This window comes from Larus michahellis, chromosome 7, assembly GCF_964199755.1.
Source record: "Larus michahellis chromosome 7, bLarMic1.1, whole genome shotgun sequence".
Taxonomy (NCBI): domain Eukaryota; kingdom Metazoa; phylum Chordata; class Aves; order Charadriiformes; family Laridae; genus Larus; species Larus michahellis.
The window spans coordinates 10,120,511-10,138,759 of NC_133902.1; the positions used below are offsets into that span (position 1 = coordinate 10,120,511).

The 18,249-nt window shown below is 39.7% G+C and overlaps 1 long non-coding RNA gene across 1 annotated transcript in view; it reads left to right on the top strand.

The window, feature by feature from the left end:
- The window catches only part of LOC141746432 (uncharacterized), a 48,635-nt gene extending 33,217 nt beyond the window's left edge, over positions 1 to 15,418 (top strand). Inside the window, exons 3-4 of the long non-coding RNA XR_012588353.1 lie at positions 12,787 to 12,923; positions 13,050 to 15,418. This is a non-coding gene — a long non-coding RNA (uncharacterized LOC141746432). The remainder of the gene's footprint in view (positions 1 to 12,786; positions 12,924 to 13,049) is intronic.
- Positions 15,419 to 18,249: the final 2,831 nt, after the last annotated feature.

Genomic DNA, 18,249 nt, shown 5'->3' on the forward strand with positions numbered 1-18,249 from the left:
ATTGACAAACCTTTTATCTTTTGGAAAATCATATTTTGATCAAAGGAACTGCTTGTGTTCTAATGAAGACACTAGTAAATTCCATAAAAGCTCTGAGTATGCGATTTCTTCTTGGGTTTGGGTCTTTTTTTTGTGGGAGGGAGCATGTTTCAAAGTTTAGTTAGCTCTTTCACTTTAATGCTTGAACGGCTTCTTTGGGGAGATCTGATAGGAAGCACAAATATTTTATGAAGGATCAATAAAAAGTACATGCCTGTTCCAAAGTGCACTTAACGCACACTGTAGGTCAACATTTTCCTAAAAAACAGGAAGGCAACATAAATATTTCTTGGTGTTACAAACTGCTTCTGACTCATGTCCAAAAAAGATGGAAGAGAGAGGCTGTGTCCGTGACTGCCAGGGAAGGCACTGGGACTGAGTGGAAAATACGAAGTCACTGTCAACTCAGAAACAGTTTCTCTACAGCTAGCTTGCAGTTTGCTTTGTTAAGCATTATTTTATTTACTGCTGTAGACTCTTAGTCATCTTGTTGTGCACGAATCTAGTTTCCTAACTGAGAAGGTTGAAAGCAAGTTTTTTGGGTTTTTTGACGTGATGCAATCAACTAGGATGTCAAACCCAATAGTTATCGTGAATCTAGAACCACCTAAATCTTTTGGGCAGCTTGTGGTTCTGTGTACCAACATTATGGTTGTGAATTACACTTCTGATCCTTCCTGCTCCCTCTTCTAGCAGAAACATAAAGGACTACTCAAGTTTTATCCTGTTCTTAAAAAAACAAAATTACTGCATTGTTGTCATTATTTAAATTACCTTGATGAAGTGTTTGGAGCTGTACAAACTTTACAGGGAATACTAAGGTTATAGCATTTGAAACGTGACAGTCTCTAACTTTGCTCTATTTGTGTTGATTTGGGTAACTGGCAAAGGGTGTAATATCTCTTATTCTTTTTTTTCTTGTTAAATCAACCCGTTGACTCTATTCTCCAATTTATATAAGGTAGTTTTATAGTATGCATTGTATTCACAGGCACTAGACAGCATTAGGCAAGCAGATATAAGCTTCGTGTTTGAGTCTCTCATATTTTGTTTTTACTGTGGGTTTTTTTGTGTGGGTTTTTTTTTATGCTCAGATTGCTCTGGTGTACAGTAACAAATAGAACTTTCTCAGTTTAACAGTCCATGTTCTTTTCAACAGGAATGTTCCCTGCCTGGTACAGGTTTAGTGGTGAATGCTATTGCTGAAAAACTGGAATTTGTCTGTCCCTTTCATTTCAATTTCAATTAAAAAATTAAATGAACAATTTAGAGGGACACCACCCCCCTCGCTGTGGCTAAGGCTTATAATAGTCTACATTCACAGTCCCCTGACCCAAAATTATGCTAGTGCCGTATGGGTTAGTCTTTTATGTAAATATCACTCAGGTTTTCCCCCAATAGGGAAACAACGTAGTGATGCCATGTAAGATGCTTTGCATACAAATATGTATAGAGTTGTTAAAAAGAGCCTAAAGCTGGTAGTAGGCTTAACACAGAGTCGTTTTGTTCACCACTGAAGTGCAGTTACTAAGCAAGAAATACAGCAAGTCTCCTGTACCAAAAATTAAACTGCTTTGGGGATCTTTATTCTTATAACTGAAACAACTCTGACTGCTTGGAAAAAGCAGCAAGCTATGGCCTGGTTGGAATTTGGCCTGGCTGGACTTGGGCTGAAACACCTGTGTGACACTAAATTAAAAAATCCCTCCAAGTTTTGATGACCAAAAGATGTCAGCACTTTAAAAAAACAAAACCAAACAAATCACTTTGAACCTGGGCAAATACTTCACTCTATTCCATGACGTTTTAAATGGAATTTTTATTGATTGCAGAGGGAGCTTTAAATACTGGCTTTTCTAGCATTGGACCTCTTCACTAAACAGCTGCACCTAAATTTTAGCAGATGTTTCTCTATTTTAGGCTTTTTGAAACCTCTAAGGATTTTTTCCATTTAAGTACATTAGGACCAAATGGTGAATTACTAAAAGTCAAGAAACTTTGTTTTTTATCATAAAAGTGCTTTCTAATAACAGAAGAAGCGATATTAAGGCCTTTATTATTGTCTTCTGGACCAAATTGCTACAAATTATTCCATATTTAGTCCAGTAAAACACTTGCAATTACTTTGTATTGAATATGAACTGTAACGAAGTAATGTGGCAGTTGAATGAGCTGATGAATTAAAAAGGAGAATCTTTTACAGCTGGGAAACTGTCTTTGATGTGTCATTTATTATTTCCATGCTCTACCATGTGCTAGTGGTAAGTGTGGCTTCTTTATAGTCTGCCTGCAATTTGTGTGTGCAGACTAGGACTATCTCAGTCTTGATCCTTGCGTTAAGAGGATAGGAACCATTGCTTCCAGTGAGTGTAAGTTAAAAACTGGGGTTGAGAAACAGGGCTTTTATTCCAGTGAGTAAACAAATAACTGAGCATAGATAAAAGCTCACTGCAGTTAGGAAAAAGTTTTGATTGGTGTTTCCATATAGCTTAGGAAATAACTATATCTAGCAAGCTTATGCTTTCAGTTGTTTGAGTAACAAACAAAATTTTGTTATGCCAAAAATTACTACTGTCAGTTATTTGAATGGAGTAAACTTGCAAACTCTACTGTTTTTTCTTAGGGCTGCAAAACCTGTATTGCGGAAGGAGTTAAATGTATATCCTCCCAGCAGGTTTCCTGTTGGGGGTCTTTTAGGAACTGACAGGTTTTCTGCAGGGCACTTTGACATATCTTTGAATCTGAGGTGGTGGCGTCTCTGTTGCTATGTTGTTCTCTTGAAGTCTTGTCCAGCTTCTTTTTTCCCTGTAGTGTGTAAATAACTTCAGTTACTGCTGTCTGTAGAGGTAGCAGTTCCCCGTCCTCAGCTGTTGCATGGAAGCCCTACTTCACCCCTGGCAAGAAGAATTCGGCTTTTTGGATTGTTCCATCCTATGTTCTTTCTCTAAATCTCTCAGTCAACTATCCAGGATTTTTAATGAAAATGTAGGAGCCTGCCTTTTAAACTGCCTTTGTGGGTCTTTCAGGTACCTGTTTCTTCCTGAAAAGAAAACTGTATGTGAAAAGAAAAAAGGTGCCAAGAAGGTATCCTAATAGAGTATAAAATAACTCTTAAAAGGGAGCAGCCTTCATTTCTATGCACTCTGCAGGATATGGGAGACTATCAAAATTCTCCAAGCCCTTTCTCTGAAGTGCAGAATGACCTTTCCTGGCATTGCAGCCAATAGTCTGGAACTGTGCTTTCCTGGAGCTCAGAATTTTATCTTGTGTAAGTTGAGAGAAAGGGTCTGGGTTTGAAGAAGAATAGGAGTGACCATAGAATTAGACCTGTGACCGGTTCCTAATGCCTTCTACTCTGGCTGCGTGTTTCAGGTGTAGTTTTACTGGGGAGGCTGAGGAGACATTTGCCGTCCAGGAGTATCCGCTGTTACAATGCATTTGTCCTGTATTTCAAGATGCTGGCTGGCAGCATCCAAGGAGTAGGCGCAGGGCACGTGCAGCTGGTGAGATGGTTCTTGTCCATCACCAGCATGTACAGCGGCAGCAAGTTTGGCTCCTGTCTGAAGATTCTCTTCAGGAGTTCCTACCCGTCATCTGCATCAGAGCTCTGTCTAGGGACAGATGAGATTGGGCCAACCCCAGGTGGATGAACTCTTGAGTTGGAAACTGTATTACTGAGTTAGCTCACATTGAAACTGAGCTGGTAATTCTTCCTCAAAGACAGGGACTATTAGATTGTGCGCAGTGCTAGGCTAATATTGTTACATGCTTTCCATCTAGCTTGGAGCATGGCCAGAGCAAACCTGGGGCCTACTCACAAGGGAGTGTGCAGTTGTCCTTACGATATAAGCTATAAAATAAATTTCTTTCCCTAATCGCTTACAGTTAGGGACTGATTTTTGTTCCCTGAAGAATGACTTTTTTCACCTTCATAATGTTGAAAGTTCTTGTTCTATATTTAAATTTCTATTTTTAGGTGAAATGCTAGGTATGAGGAGTCCATAGGGATTGTGGGGTTTGGTGTTTGTTCAGCTGGATTAAAAGCCTTTATCATTTTACTTCTTCTACCCCTTTGTAGCTTTTGCAGCCTGAGTACAGAAGCCCTGAAAACTTGGTAGAAGATCGTTGCAATAGCTGGAGTCTTTGATTTATAACTAAAAGACATTAAAGCCATTTATGTGCTGCTTGTACCCCAGTATGAGTTAGGCTGAGTTTCCTTTATCTGTACAGAATTACTAAGAAATCTGGTCAGGTACATAGGTACGAAATACTCACTCTGCTTTAAAAGAGCTAAACCATGTTCTACTTGGAGGAGCTTAATACATCCTTGAAGGAGGAAAATGTGAGATGCGGAAATAAGGAAGATAAAGAATGAGTCTGTGTGTGCAGAAAAGGTTATGGCCTGTGGGACCAGTGTCTGATGATTCATTGAGTGTTTCCTGTGATGAGAGACAAACTTTGATTCCCCAGAACAACCAGCGATGTAGACCCTGGCAACTTGTAGATCTGCTAACTTTTGGGGCCATTCCTCCCAACATCCTGAATACCCACAGTAGCCCTCATGGGTGTCTCTTGTTTTCTGAGCTGAGAATGGCTTTGTTTGGCTCCTTTAGAGTAGGAAAGGCTAATGATTTATTCTGTTTAGATTGATTCAAGGATCCCTGAGTTCTAATGATAAGTGAGACTGTCATTTGAGGAGGCTGCTGTTGTTGAACGGTAGCATGTGTTAAGTTTACTTATGGTAAACATGGGGGGGGGGGGGGGCGGGGGGCAAAAAAATCAAAACAACCCAAACCCCAGCTTTGGAAACTGGACTGGCTACAACAAGAAACTAAACTGGTGGGTAGCTGGGGAGAGGCCATGGCGAAAACAGTAAGGGATTTTGTTTAGTTAAGATACTCAGCTGGTAATTTCTGCTTGGATAGGTTTTTCTACTTCTGTCATATAAATGAGAACATTTCCTTTGAATTTAGAAAGTCAATGTGTGTAATAAATTGGTGCCCTGTCTCACAGAATAAATAAATTCATTTTCATCATACGTAGGTGTTAATCCCTGTCACGCTAATTCAGAATTTGTAGCGACTATTTTGTCATCATTTTGGGAACAAAGCCAGTTAGAGGGATGTATTTTAAATGGAGGTCGTATTAGGAAGGATATTTACACAACTAAGAAACTGTGGCAGTGGCAGGACAAAGATTATTTGTTTTCCAAAATAGTATAACTTTAGATCAAAGACTGGAAACATTTGTGCCAACTTCTGTGAGTTGTTTCAGCTGAAAGAATAAGAGAATTGAAACTTCTTCCTATCTTGAATGTCACCCAGATTTAGATTAGGTTTGTGTTAAAATGGAAGCTAGCACCTGAAATTTATTTTTTCACCGTAACATTATGGCTTTTTTTGATATTTTGTTTCACCAAGAAAACAGTGCAAACAACCCCCCCAGCCCGCCAGCTTTCCTTCCCTCACCATCTCACCTTGCACTGTTTGGTTAATGATTTTTCCACCCCACATCCCCTTAGTTTGTTCTGTTAACCAGATATGTCATTTCCTTCTTAACAGGATTTTAATTTTGAAAATCGTGACTGCTACAGAAAGAAGTAGTAGTTCTGATTTTTATGGCAGAACTGGCTATCCGTCAGTCAGACGGAAGAACTCATTCATTTCTACACTGACTTGACATTTGGGTGGTTTGGAAAAGTGGTTTTGAAGTGAGTTGAGAATATGGAAGTGATAAAAATTAACACATTTACTTTCTTAGTTGACTTCTGTCCAGCAGCAGCTATCTTGAATGTAGCAGCGCTGAATCTGTGAGTAAATGTGTTCTAAATATGTATTTTATCACTTGCTTTTGCCCACAAAGTAGCTTATACTTTAGCTATGAATTGAGAATGTGCTGCCTTTGGTAATATTCAGAGGTGATTATAGTTGTTATATTTTCATCCTACCTTCAATCCTAATGGTCATCTACCTTCTGTAATTTCTTTTCAGAAAACAAGCTAATTTTCATCCTACCCATTCATTCCGGTGCTGCTGTTTTTATATGCAGAATGATTTTGGTATTACATTTTTTAGGGATACTTTAGGACAATAAATTGCTCTCGATTCTGGCCTTTTTGAGCATTTCTAGGTGTTGAGGGTAGCTGGACTGATGACTCCTCTAAGCCGATGTTTCTTAAAATAGATACTAGATTTTTCCAGGCACATGCATTTGTTTTAACGAAGTTGCTTGTAATTCTAGCTGCTAAAGTTCTACTTCCTTGCCCAGCTGCTGGGTCAAGCTTGAAGTCATTTAAAACTCTGGGAAGTTTGAATTGATTTTTAAACCATTTTAAATGCACCAAGGGCTTGTACTGTTGATATTAGAAGGAGGAATAAAAGCTTAATTTTTACTTTAAAAAGGCAATTTGTATAGTAATGTGGACATTTCTTACAAGGTCTATATGCTAACTAATGTGCAATTACTTCTGCCAGCACGGTATTACTGTAGTAATACTGGTTCTTCTCATGTATTAATGGTTTTATGATTACTGAAATGATATTTCCAAGCCCAAATGTATCCAGAGAGGTTGAATATATTTAGTCAAAATTTTCAGGTTCTCTACATGAAAGAATGAGGTGTCTAAGTGAAAATGTAGCCCTTGGAGATATTACTTCGAAGGTACATTTTCTTTGTGTGTTACACATTAATCTTTATTTTCACTAGCTTTCTACTATTCATATTAAGAATTTCCTTGGAGAGAAGACTGCAAAATCCAAATCGCCATAATAAGACATGAATGGAATAAAAGGTAGGAGCTGTAGCAGGTTACCATGCTAAGTAATGGAGCTTTCTCCTGGGCTGCTTCTGTTAATGCTAGGTGGAAGTTTCAGATTTTATTGTATTTTTATTACATTTTATGCTGTCAGTTATGTCCTGGAAGGTGCAAATCATTGTTTCTAATTTCGAAGGAGTACAAGTAAGAACAAAGGTGTTTAAAAGCTTGAAGGGCAGAAGTCTCATACCTGACTGAAAAGATATTCTTGTTAGCATGAGTTTGCTTCGGTCATGGACCCACAGGTGTTCCAGGGGTGATGCTGAGACTGCTGCCCTCTCTGTGTTACAGCTACCACCAGAGTGCAGTGCACAGGTCCTTGCTGGTCTCTCAAAATACAGATCTGCAGCTAAATGCCTTATGTCACGCTGCCTCTTTACAGTCTTATTTGCAACAGCATTGCAAACGGGTCTGGACAGCAACAGAGCTGTTTGCTTTTACAGTTTTTATGTGTTTTTTTTTAAGAGCTATGAAGCACACAATAATAAGCTTCTTGCACACAGGTCCTGCTTTGCAGAACTTTTAAAAATTGCTTGTGTTCAGTTAAAAGTGACTTGCTTGCCTTCTTAGTACTCAGTGGGTTTAGTTCATACTTCAATAATTGCTTTATTATACCTTTTGAACAGAGAAGTGTTATACATCCCTTTGAGTGGCTTTTTTTCCCTCTAACCTTTCTGTGGTTAGTGGATACCCTGGATTAATGTCTGCTTTTGTATTTGGTGGCATCTTCTACACTCTTAAGTTTGGTTGCTATCATATCAGGCTCTGTCTTGCAGCTCTGTGTAACTTAGCTCTGCATACCTAGCAGCACCAATGTAACTTTGTTGTGGTAACTCTGCTTGTTGAAGTTGCTTGGGTTTTTTTGTGTGCCAAATACTAACCCTTTTGAAGGATGTGATAGACAGAATGACTGACTTTTTCATACAAGAAAACATATGGCTGCAAATGATCCAGTATTTTGGAATTTGTTCTCGATGGGCTTTTTTGCTGATGTTCATTTAAATCTCTAGTTTGGGTAGGGAGATTACAGGTGCTTTGCAAGGGGTTATGCTACTAGGAATTGAGATATTTTTCCCATCCTAAGTACCTGTATGTAATTTCCTTTTCAGAGGGAGCCTTCTAGCAGCAGCCTTGCCAAGCTCTGTGGCAGGGCATGGTGCCATGAAGAGAGAATGCTAGGCAGGGTCTCTGAAGCTTTTGTTTAAAAGTTAGAGGGTCATGTAAAGATCAGTGTTCCCCAGGTGATTGGGAAACGCATCTCCCTCATGTGGAACAAAGTCTGTGAAGTCCTCAGCAAGCAAGAAAGTGGAATTCTGACTGAGGAGCACACACAGCTCGGTCCCTGCCTCATCTGGGACTCTCATTGTTTCCCAGAATAGGGATGCTTCCTTCTCATAAGGGCATAAAAGAAGGAACGTGTTGTTGAAATTTTTGGTTTGTGGTTGGTTTTGGGTGTGTTTTTTCTGGTGGGGGGACAGGGAGAGGAATTTTCTGAAAACTTAAAAGCTCTCTAAGGAAAATGGTGGGAGGCTGTCTTTTTGTGACTTGAGAAACTAAGTTGAGCATGGTACCAATACACAGTAGCACTGGAGACTCTTGTGCTTGCAGGGGAATTCATCAGCTGAGATATTCCAACAAGCTGTATCTTGTCTGTCTCTGCTATAATTATCTGTCTTAGAGGCTCAGTGTACTAAGGCATGATGACTACAGATGTTATCTGCTACATGATGGAAAAACAAGCACTTTAAAAACCAAACAAACATGGTGGTTACAGTAATCCTCTTTCCTCACAACTGTTTGCAAATCATGCAAACATAAACAAATTCTATAGAATTTTGAGCAAGTGTAATCTGCTCCCATTCAAATAGAATGGATTGTTGCTTTTCACAGCTTTAGCTTATGAAATCCGTAATGTAATTATAGTGTAGAAATAGCAAGAATGGAAGGAATTTAGCTTAATGTGCAGCAAGTTTTCAAATGGGAGATAAATACAGATATTGCAGGAAACTATGCGCAAATTGAGCAACACGTACACTGAATGAAAACAATCTCCTGGTCCAGAGAGTGTGCTGACTTCCTCCTGAGCAGGCAGCACTGAAGGAATGCATTGGAGTTTTGCTGCTTCTTTTTAAGAGGTGAGTGAAAATCCCATGACTGACTGCTTGTCAGAGGTGGGTCAAGGTCACCTCTATTTGTCCCATCAAAGAACTGGGAGCAGAGCTGAGAGGAATGCTGGGGGGAAAAAGCCATGTTTTGCTTTCCTTACCCTAGGGTTCAAGAGCACAGTTTAGTACTGGTTGCACATTATATGAGCCTCACTGGTTTTAAGCTACCTGCTAATGGCCCTGGTTAGCTATTTGGGAAGGTCCCGGAGACCTTCCTTTCTTGTCTGCTCTAATGCCCCAGTCAGAAGCAGGTGAAGAGAACAACTGCTGTGCCTTGTGGGGACCTCTCCTTCCTCTGCTCTGTTCCAGAAGAACTTAGTTGCTCAGTAAGGGCATGCATACATCCCTTTTCTGCTGATTGCAAGGCCTCTTGTGGAGGGACGGCATATGGCTGCGTGAAGGCGAGAGTCTAGGTGATGCTATGGAAGTGTGAGGGGGTTAAAAGTGGCTGGTGTAAGTTAGTATACTTGGCCTGCTGCCCCAAAGCATAAACAATTGTTGGTAAGACTTTATGTTTTTTCATGACTAGAATTACAAATATAGAGGCATTTTTCACAGCTCTTATATCTTTCACAAATAAATTATGATAGGAATTGCCTTTCTGTTGAAACATTTGAGTGGCGTTAGTTAATAATGCACAGTTATACGTAGCAAGGAGCTGAAATGCATCCATAAAATAATGGCAACTACTGCGTGGAACAAACAAGAAGTTTGCCTTGTGCATATGGTTTGCTAATGCACTTAATAATGTAAATGCTAAGTATTTAACTGATATTATTTAACATGAAATCCTCTGATTTGAAGTGCCGGCCCTTCTTGTCAGAAAAGATGGGCTCAGCTGCTGGAAACCAGCATTGTTCTGTTCTGATGGTACAGCCTCCTAGAGTTTGATGGAGGTCAGTGAACTTACGCTAACTGGTGTTTCTGACTCTGTGGGCTCAAATCTGCATTTCTCTCTGGTGCAGCAGACAGAGGTCTATGTGGGAGCTTGCTGTAGCTGACTTGACAAATGTAGGTGACTGTATTTAAGAATTCTGGCCTTAGGTTATCCGAGAGCTGGACAGGAGTTTGGGGTGGGAAGGGTGGAGGAAAGATTTGGGGAGAGACAAAGAAAGATGAAGTCATAAGGAAAAGTGTAGAGAAAGTAAGTAATTTTTGGTGTCTGAGCAGAATAAGGATGAGGTGTTTGGTTTTCTTGTTCTGTTTTGTTTTTTTTTTCCAAATGGACTTTGTCCAAATAGGATAGAACTCCTAATTCAGGCCTGGAAAGCATTTTTTTTGTACTCAGTGTTCAAATGTGTTTCAAAATTGGCACCTTTTATGTGCCATATAACTGGGGAAATCAAATGTATTTACAAAAATCTCTTTTCTGCCAAAAAAGGTCAGTCGTATTTATGCGCGCTGGCTGGAGCTCACCTCCTCAGAGGAGCCCTGTGTGTGTATTGGAACTCCATCAGCTTTGCTTTTTAATGTTGTGTGATTTGATCTGTCCTGGGTTGTTGCTGTTAGCCTTGAGGCTAATTTTTAATATGTGCTCTGCCTGTGCCAGCACTATAGAGCCTGTCTGTCAGATGGCTGTGAGGCGAGGCAGACGCACAATGGATAACACGCTCTACCTGGTCGCTAACCGCTTCAGCTACAGCAGTGGCGTGAGACTTAGCACAAGGGCAAGTCCTCTCACTACAGTTCCTGCAGTCTACAGCCTCTTCTTCGCTGCTCCCTTGCTCACTGATTCCTTAAACATGAGTGGGAAATGAGTTACAGGCCTTCCTGATCCTGTGAAAGTTCATCTACCTCGTTAGCAAGTGGAATTGGCTTCTGTCATGGGCTGGGGGAGTTGTGGAAGTGTGTGCCCCTCCTCGCTGTGGGCTGCATCACCTCCTGAGTCAAGAGATTCCCTGCCATGACATTTAGCGAGTTTTCAGTCTTGCAGACGGTTTCTCTATTCATTTTTTTGTATTAGGATGAGGGAGACATGTAAAGACTTACAGGGTCAGGCATGAAAATTAAGCACTAGTGTTTGTTCTCCAGGATTTTAACTTTCACTACAGAAGAACTAGTTGTATTTACATCCCTATTAATCATATTCAGGCTTGCCTCCATTGTGAGGATAAGAAAACACAGAAGACAACACAGAAAAGTTGTTTCAAATTCATTTTGACTGTGTATTTAAATGTGTTGAACCTCTCTATACAGGCACTGTGTCAGAGCTGGAGTGGCTTTAATTTGCTTTACATGTTAAACAGCATTGAGGCATTTTCATTTTTAAATGAGAGGGTTCACTCCAGGGCTTAGAGCATTTTCTGCAGGAAAGCCCATAAGTATGTTTTCAGCTAAAATGTTTCCAGGCTTTTGATGAGCAGGTTATTTTTTAATTGTTCAGCTCTTGATGCTTGTTTTGTTCTAAGGCGTGTGTTAATGACCTGTGTCAGGAATCGGAGAGAACTTTGGATGGACTTCTGGCCTCTTCTTGTATGGCTGCTCTTGCCTTCATTGAGATGGTGGAGGAGGAGCATTAAGACAAGATGGCAGTGAATTAATGTGCTGGCTGTGCATTTAAAACCACCTATTCTTGGCATCTCTGCCCTAGTAAAACTGGCACATCACCTAGTGAGCAGGCAGTATGCCAGGCGGACAGATGGCTGTGGAAGTGAGCAGCCAAGAGGCTATACATGAGCATCAAATGCATTTGTTGAGGGCAGGATACCAAGCCAGAAATGTCAACGTGGTTTTCAACCCAGAGCTGCTGAACCTGCATGTGAGAGAATGTCATTGATACTTCAGCTCAGAGCTGGATTAACTGGGTAAAGGTAAAGCTGGAATTCCAATCAATCTCTGCAAAGTCTTAGATCAAATTTTGCCTGCCATGGGGCATAAAAGGGAAAAGGCCATCACACTGACCCTTCCATTTTTGTCTCTTAAAATGCTCTCTATAGAAGTGACAGTAGTACATCCTGATCTGTTTAATTAGATAAAGCTTCTGGGTACTGCATAGGTAACTTTTTTTTTCAACCTGAAAAATATTTCTGTGGTTAGAATCCTTTGGCAGCCTTACATATTAATTCTAAAATACTACATGGTGGAGGCAATGTCCATGTTGTAGGAGTCTAGTAAACTGCCAATTGGCTTTCTCAGGGCAATTGAGTGGGACTCTGGATTTCTAAATCCAGCCCTTTGCTGACGTAGCAACACAATGCATGAAATTATTGTGCTTCATCTTCAAAATTGTAAGCTTTTGACTAAGTGTTCTGATTGGAAAGCAAATGGTAGGAAACTTCTTCCAGTTCTTCTTGTATAATTGAATTTGAAAGAATTTGAAACCAATGTAATTTCTTTTTTAAAAGAACTTTACCGAAAACTCTAGTTTGGCAAATCTGAAACACAGCTGGCACCTACAGAAGTATTGTCTGTGATGATCTGTAGGTCCACTGCATGCACTTTTAAACTGTGTAATTACACTGATTAGCTTTATTCATACAATAATCAGATCAGTGTCTGGTAAAATGAGGGTCTTTTTTATTTTATGACATAAGAAGATTATTTTCATTTAGTAGGCTTCAGGGCTTGTTAGTGCCAATATGCTAAAAAAAAAAAAAAAATAAATTGCCTATAGTCATCTGGGACAGTTGGAACACGGTGAGTAAATCTGTGTTCAGACAGGAATGGATCCCATGGGGAATGCTTTAGCATGGATTTCCATGCTTTGCAAAGGAAATAATGGTTTTTAAAACTGTCAGTTTCTCACCTAAATGTTTATTTATATTGCAGTGATACCCAGAGGCCTGTCCTGATAGGGAACGGATTGCACTAAGAAGTGGAGTTGCTGGTGCAGGGACAACTGATGATAATTGCACACCTTGGCTAAGCTTTCCCAGCACCTCCTGTTTGTTACAGCAGCTGTACTGGTAGGTTCAGAATTTTAGTCCATCATCACTATGCTAATCTGATTTTCTGCATAGTGCAGTCTGAGAATCCTAATCTTTATTTTTTGTATCATGATATTAATTTTCCCATTTTATATTGTATTATAGAAAAATGAAGACTGGAAAAAACTTGTTGCAGCACCTTGAACTTTCTGTTTAGAGACCAGTTCTGATTCCCTGCTCCCCTTTTGCATTTGACCTAGGAAAAGAATATCTATAATTTATGTAAGTCAGTAAGGAACTTGGAAGATGCAACAGCCTCAGTAATGTGTATTCAAAGCAAAATTAAATCTCCATTTTATTTTTTTATTTTTATTTGAATTTTAAAGAAAATTAAAGCTAATTGATACTTTTTAGTAAAAATAGGTTGGTTTTGGATCAAACACTAGTTTAGCCTTGTTACTGATTCAGCTAAGGTTCCAGTGTTGACCTGTTGTGTTTTGTTTTTTTTTTTAATTTTATTGCATATTGTTATGTCTCCGTAGTATTATGACTGAAGAGTGCTATTGTGGGTCTTACAAAATTCAAATAACTCCATAAATCTCCCTCAATTCAGTAATATGTTAATTAAAAAAATGTATTGTTCATGGCTTTTGAACACAGACATTCATTATTTTGCTTGATGAAGTGACCTTAGCCAGAATTTGTTAGTGTCCAAAGGGGTAAGCTTGTGACCTAAGTAAAGTGGTTAATTTTAATTAGTCAAAGACATGCTCAGGCTCTCTGTAGCTTTGAAACATTTGAATTCAGTTTTGATGGCATTATTCTCAGGGAGCAGATGCACATAATTCTTGTTAGCATATTACTTGAAGTTGACTTCAAACATGTGTTCATTGTAAATTGTTAGACTGTGTTCATCTACTGGGAATCCAATCTGCTTATTTGTGTGTTTTTTGTTTTTTTTTTTAATTACTACTGCTATTACTGTTTATAACTCTCACCTAGGAGCCTATGCCATGTGGTGGGCCCTTTTTATGCTGAGACCTGTATGGAAAAAGTGTCTGCTCCAACAATTTATAGTTTAAGATTCAGAATTTCTCACTTAGTTTTGTTTTACACAAGACTAACTTCTTTAAAGGAGTTATTTTATTTTTACTTACAATTACAATTTTTTTTTCCTGTTCTGGTGATAAAATAATAGTGATAGCCAGCTCTGTATATTCTTACAAATTAGAATGGGAGTACTAGGTTCACTCGCTGTGCACAGCTGTCAGCTCTGAGGTCCTGTCTTGAGTGTGGCAGTCTGCTTGAATGAAGGAGCTCAGATTTTGGCACTTAGCAGTAGAAAGAGAATCTCCCACATAAGCAACATGTTTCTCTTCCCATACTTAAATCTAGTATCATATTTGTTGGTCTAAATGACACTATTATGTAGTACTGTGTATATTCGGGTGAAAGGATCCATTGCAAACTCCATAGTTAAAGTCATTGTTAGGCTGGGACAGGTTTGGGGTTGGTTTTTTTTTTTTAATGGAGAAGGACTGAAGAGAATTAGAGGTAGTAGCCTTTATTTAAAACTGAGACTAAAGCTGAGATTAAATATTTTTACCTCTACATCTAAAAATAAAGGTGGAAGAAGAATAATTAGAGAGTGTGTAGGTATCTGCTAATCTATTGTAAGCTTCTGTGTGCTGGATCACTGTCTGAGTATGAATTTATCAGCTTCTTTCTTTACCAAAACATTCCTAGCAGAAGTGGATTCCAAATGACTCTGCAATTTTTTTTATTACTGCCCATGCTCTAAAGACAAGAAATGCTCTAAATAATCTTGTGCCAGATGAGCATGCCTCCTCCTGCATGGTCCCATTGGTTCACTAGAGTTCCTTGTTTTTGTCTTCAATCAGTATGTTATGATATCCCAGCTGTAGAGTAACGCCTTGAGTTTTGGACACAAAAAGCCTGTTTGCAGATTAAGAAATATGTTTGCATAGTGTGTAAGATGGGATTTCTACCTAGATGAAAATCTTGTGTGTGTTTTTTGTGTTGGTTTGTTTTTTTTTTTTATGGTGGAATGATAGTTCATTACTTCCCCTGTGTAGTCACTGGTTAGTATATTTTTGATGAATTTTTTTAAGCAACAGAGAAGGCTGAGTTTTCATTGCAGTTTGTCATGTCATAGTAAGACATTATTTTCTTGCTGAGATGGTATGAAAGGATTGGCTGAGCATAGCAATAATGCTGTACCTTGCTAGGCTGGAGCTTTAGTTTGCGGTCTTGGCTATAGTTTTCTTCCTCCCAAGTCTGGAAGAACCTGTAAAGTTAACAGTCAGTGCTCTACAAAATTTACCTCCCTTCTGAAAATGTTGGAAAACATTCTTGGGGTGACAGTGAGTGTTAACACGTCTTTAGCTGGGGAGAAATAAGGTAGGCAGCCGGTTTCTCCTGCTGCTCTAAATTAATTCATGCTTTGTATGGCACATGGTATTGAATACTTTCAGTATGCGTTGTTTCTTATTTCTTGTAATGTTCTCATTAAATGTAAATGAGAGGTTTGCATTTGGTTATTTTTTTCAATGACATAGAAGTTGCATTCGAAATACTGTAAGATGTGGCATTTGCAGTAAATAAGTTTGAGAGGAAAAAAGATGCCAGCTGAGTTCATGTAGTGTCTAGTGACAGAGGACTTGAAGCTCGGGGAAGTCTTTAGCACCTGGGCTTGCTTACAGTGTGCTGCAGTCTGCCCCCAGCGTGCAAATACCTCTCATTTCCTATGTCTTTAGAGCTCTTTTGAAATCTAGTCAATATTCCAGTCAAACCACATAGTGATGGTTTGGAAGTTTTGAACACGTCATTGGTGTGCATGGGTGTATTGTTTGCACCTCAAGGGCATGTGAAATTTTATAGAAAATATGGATAAAATGTGTACACAGGTTTAAAAGTTAAGATGTGCTTAATAAATTTCACCAGAAAATGAGCTAGATGAAGTTCCTGCAAAATCTTTCTTAAGATGCATTGCTTTAATTAAGCAAAGGGTATATGATTATTGCACCTCCAATAGCAAAAACCGTATTTCTGTAAGCATACAATTTTGAACTCCTTAGTGGAATGTGCATTCCTTGGAGACTTGTACTTGAGACAGGAAAATGAACTGTTGTAGGATTAACTCAGCAGTCTAGCATAGGAGGGCTGGTAGTGTGCTATCTGTTGGTCACTTGACGGTGTCTTAAGATCTGGTCTGCTCACCTAAGGATTCAAGTTCTTGGTACGTTTGCCCAGTAGAAGTGACATGGGAGGGGCTTTTCTAGCTGTGAGTTTTCTGTGTGTTGGCGAACTGCTAAATTTAATTACTACTGTTTGTCTCAGTGGCAGCTATACTTCACGAATGATCAATAAAGAAAATACTTTAGTCTTCCGTTGTGAAGACTTGGCACTTGTTTCTCTTAAGGTACATAATTTAGGCAGAAAAATATGCATACAGTTTTTTAAGAATTGGGGAAATTTGAGGCAGGGTGTGCAAAAGACAATAGCAGAGTCGAGGACATCTCTCTGATGCTGGATCCAATGCTTCAAGGGCCACGTATGATAGATGGGAACCTAGATATTCGTTTTCCTTTAGGGTTTTTCCTGTGCTGCTTGTGGCTGTAGTGCATCAGCGTATGATTGTGTGTCTCATATGGTCTGGAGCACATGATTATCAGTTGCGGAGAGTTTCTTCCTTCTGCAAGGCAGAAACTTATGCTTGAGTCTGTTTTTTCTAAGTGGCCACGATACCTCCTGAGACTGGTAACTGTTGGATTGTCTGCTTTGCTTTTGTTCCATTTTACTCTGACCTAAGCCGCCTCTTGTGGGAGGAAACATTCTGCTTCTGATGGCCTTGTCTTTTCCCTGGGCCAGCTGTGTTATACCCCTGTGAGTCACAGCACAAAGTAGATTGAATGGCAGTGGATCAAGCCCACTGGGGCTTTGAGCAAGCTGGTCTAGTGGGAAGTGTCCCTGCCCCATGGCAGGGGGGTTGGAACTAGATGATCTTTGAGGTCCCTTCCAACCCAAACCATTCTATGAAACCAGCGGTCTCCCCTGCTCTCTTTTCCTGGTTCATCTTATCAGGGTGGTCAACTCTTAGTCAGCTCTCTGGTCTGCTTCCCTGGGTGATTTCAAGAGTATCCATCTTGGTGTAAGGGCGTGGAGTGGCAAAAGGAGACCAGAGGTGTGGATAATGTAAAACTCCTCCTTTTGGCATCAGTACCAGGTTATGATGGGGTAACATGCTGAGGGACCTGCAGCTCTAGCAGCACCCCCTATTATTTGCTGAATTACAGGAAATGTAGATACTGCTAAGAACAAACAAATAAACCCCATAAAACCGCAACACTGTTGTGGGGGGGGTGGGAGGAGGGTATTGCCCAACACAACATCTCTCCATCTTAACTGCATGGATAGACACACGGACATCCAACCCCTTAGCCAGGTGGAAAGAAAATACGACACTGCAGGGAAAGCATGGACATTCCTCTGAGGCTCAAGCTGACATTGTGACAGGCTATTTATTGTGCTTTCTGTCATGTATATGATTAGAGAGTGTGTTGTGCAGTCTATCAGCTGAAAAAATAGGACTGAAGCTGCTTGTGGGATGTGCTGACTGGTATCTCCACCCCTATATACTTTCTGCAAAAGGCAGAAGTACCAAGTGTTGATCTCTGTTTAAGCCATTCGATAGCTAGAAGGCAGCTGAGTGACTCCGGTATGTGGTTTGTCTGCTGCGTGAGAGCACACTAAAGACATTGCTTGCTTTATTTATATTATTTCGTAAACAGACTTCTGGGGGCACATCAGACTTCAAAAGACCTTTCTTCCTCCTTCTTCCCTGAAAAAGAAAAAAAAGTTTCCCTTACGCATATTGCTTTAGGCCCATATTTCAAAATGACACATTGGTACCAAAGATTGTAGAGCTGAGCACATCGCTCATGATGCATTGCTCCCCATCCACATAGTTCCTCCACTTTATGATCAAAATAAAACATTTGAAATATGTTCTAGTCTGCTGGGTGGGAGAGAGAACAAAATGCTGGAGGGGAACCTTTAAGTAGTATCTCTCTGGACTTATTTATAAGATTGCACTATTTTTCCCCCAACCCCTTCCCTGTTTCTCCTCCTCTTTTCCTTCAAATATTCTGACTGGTGCTGACAGAAATGATTATAGCTTATGAGTGATAATATAATTCAGTTTCCCTCAAGGAGAGATGCTATCAGAGAAGTTTTTTTAAAATATACTGGTTGAAAAGAGCCATCTTTCTTCCTAGAAGAACAGTTATTAATCTCTTACTAGTACATTTTCATATCATTTTGGACATTTATTTCCATGCTGTGA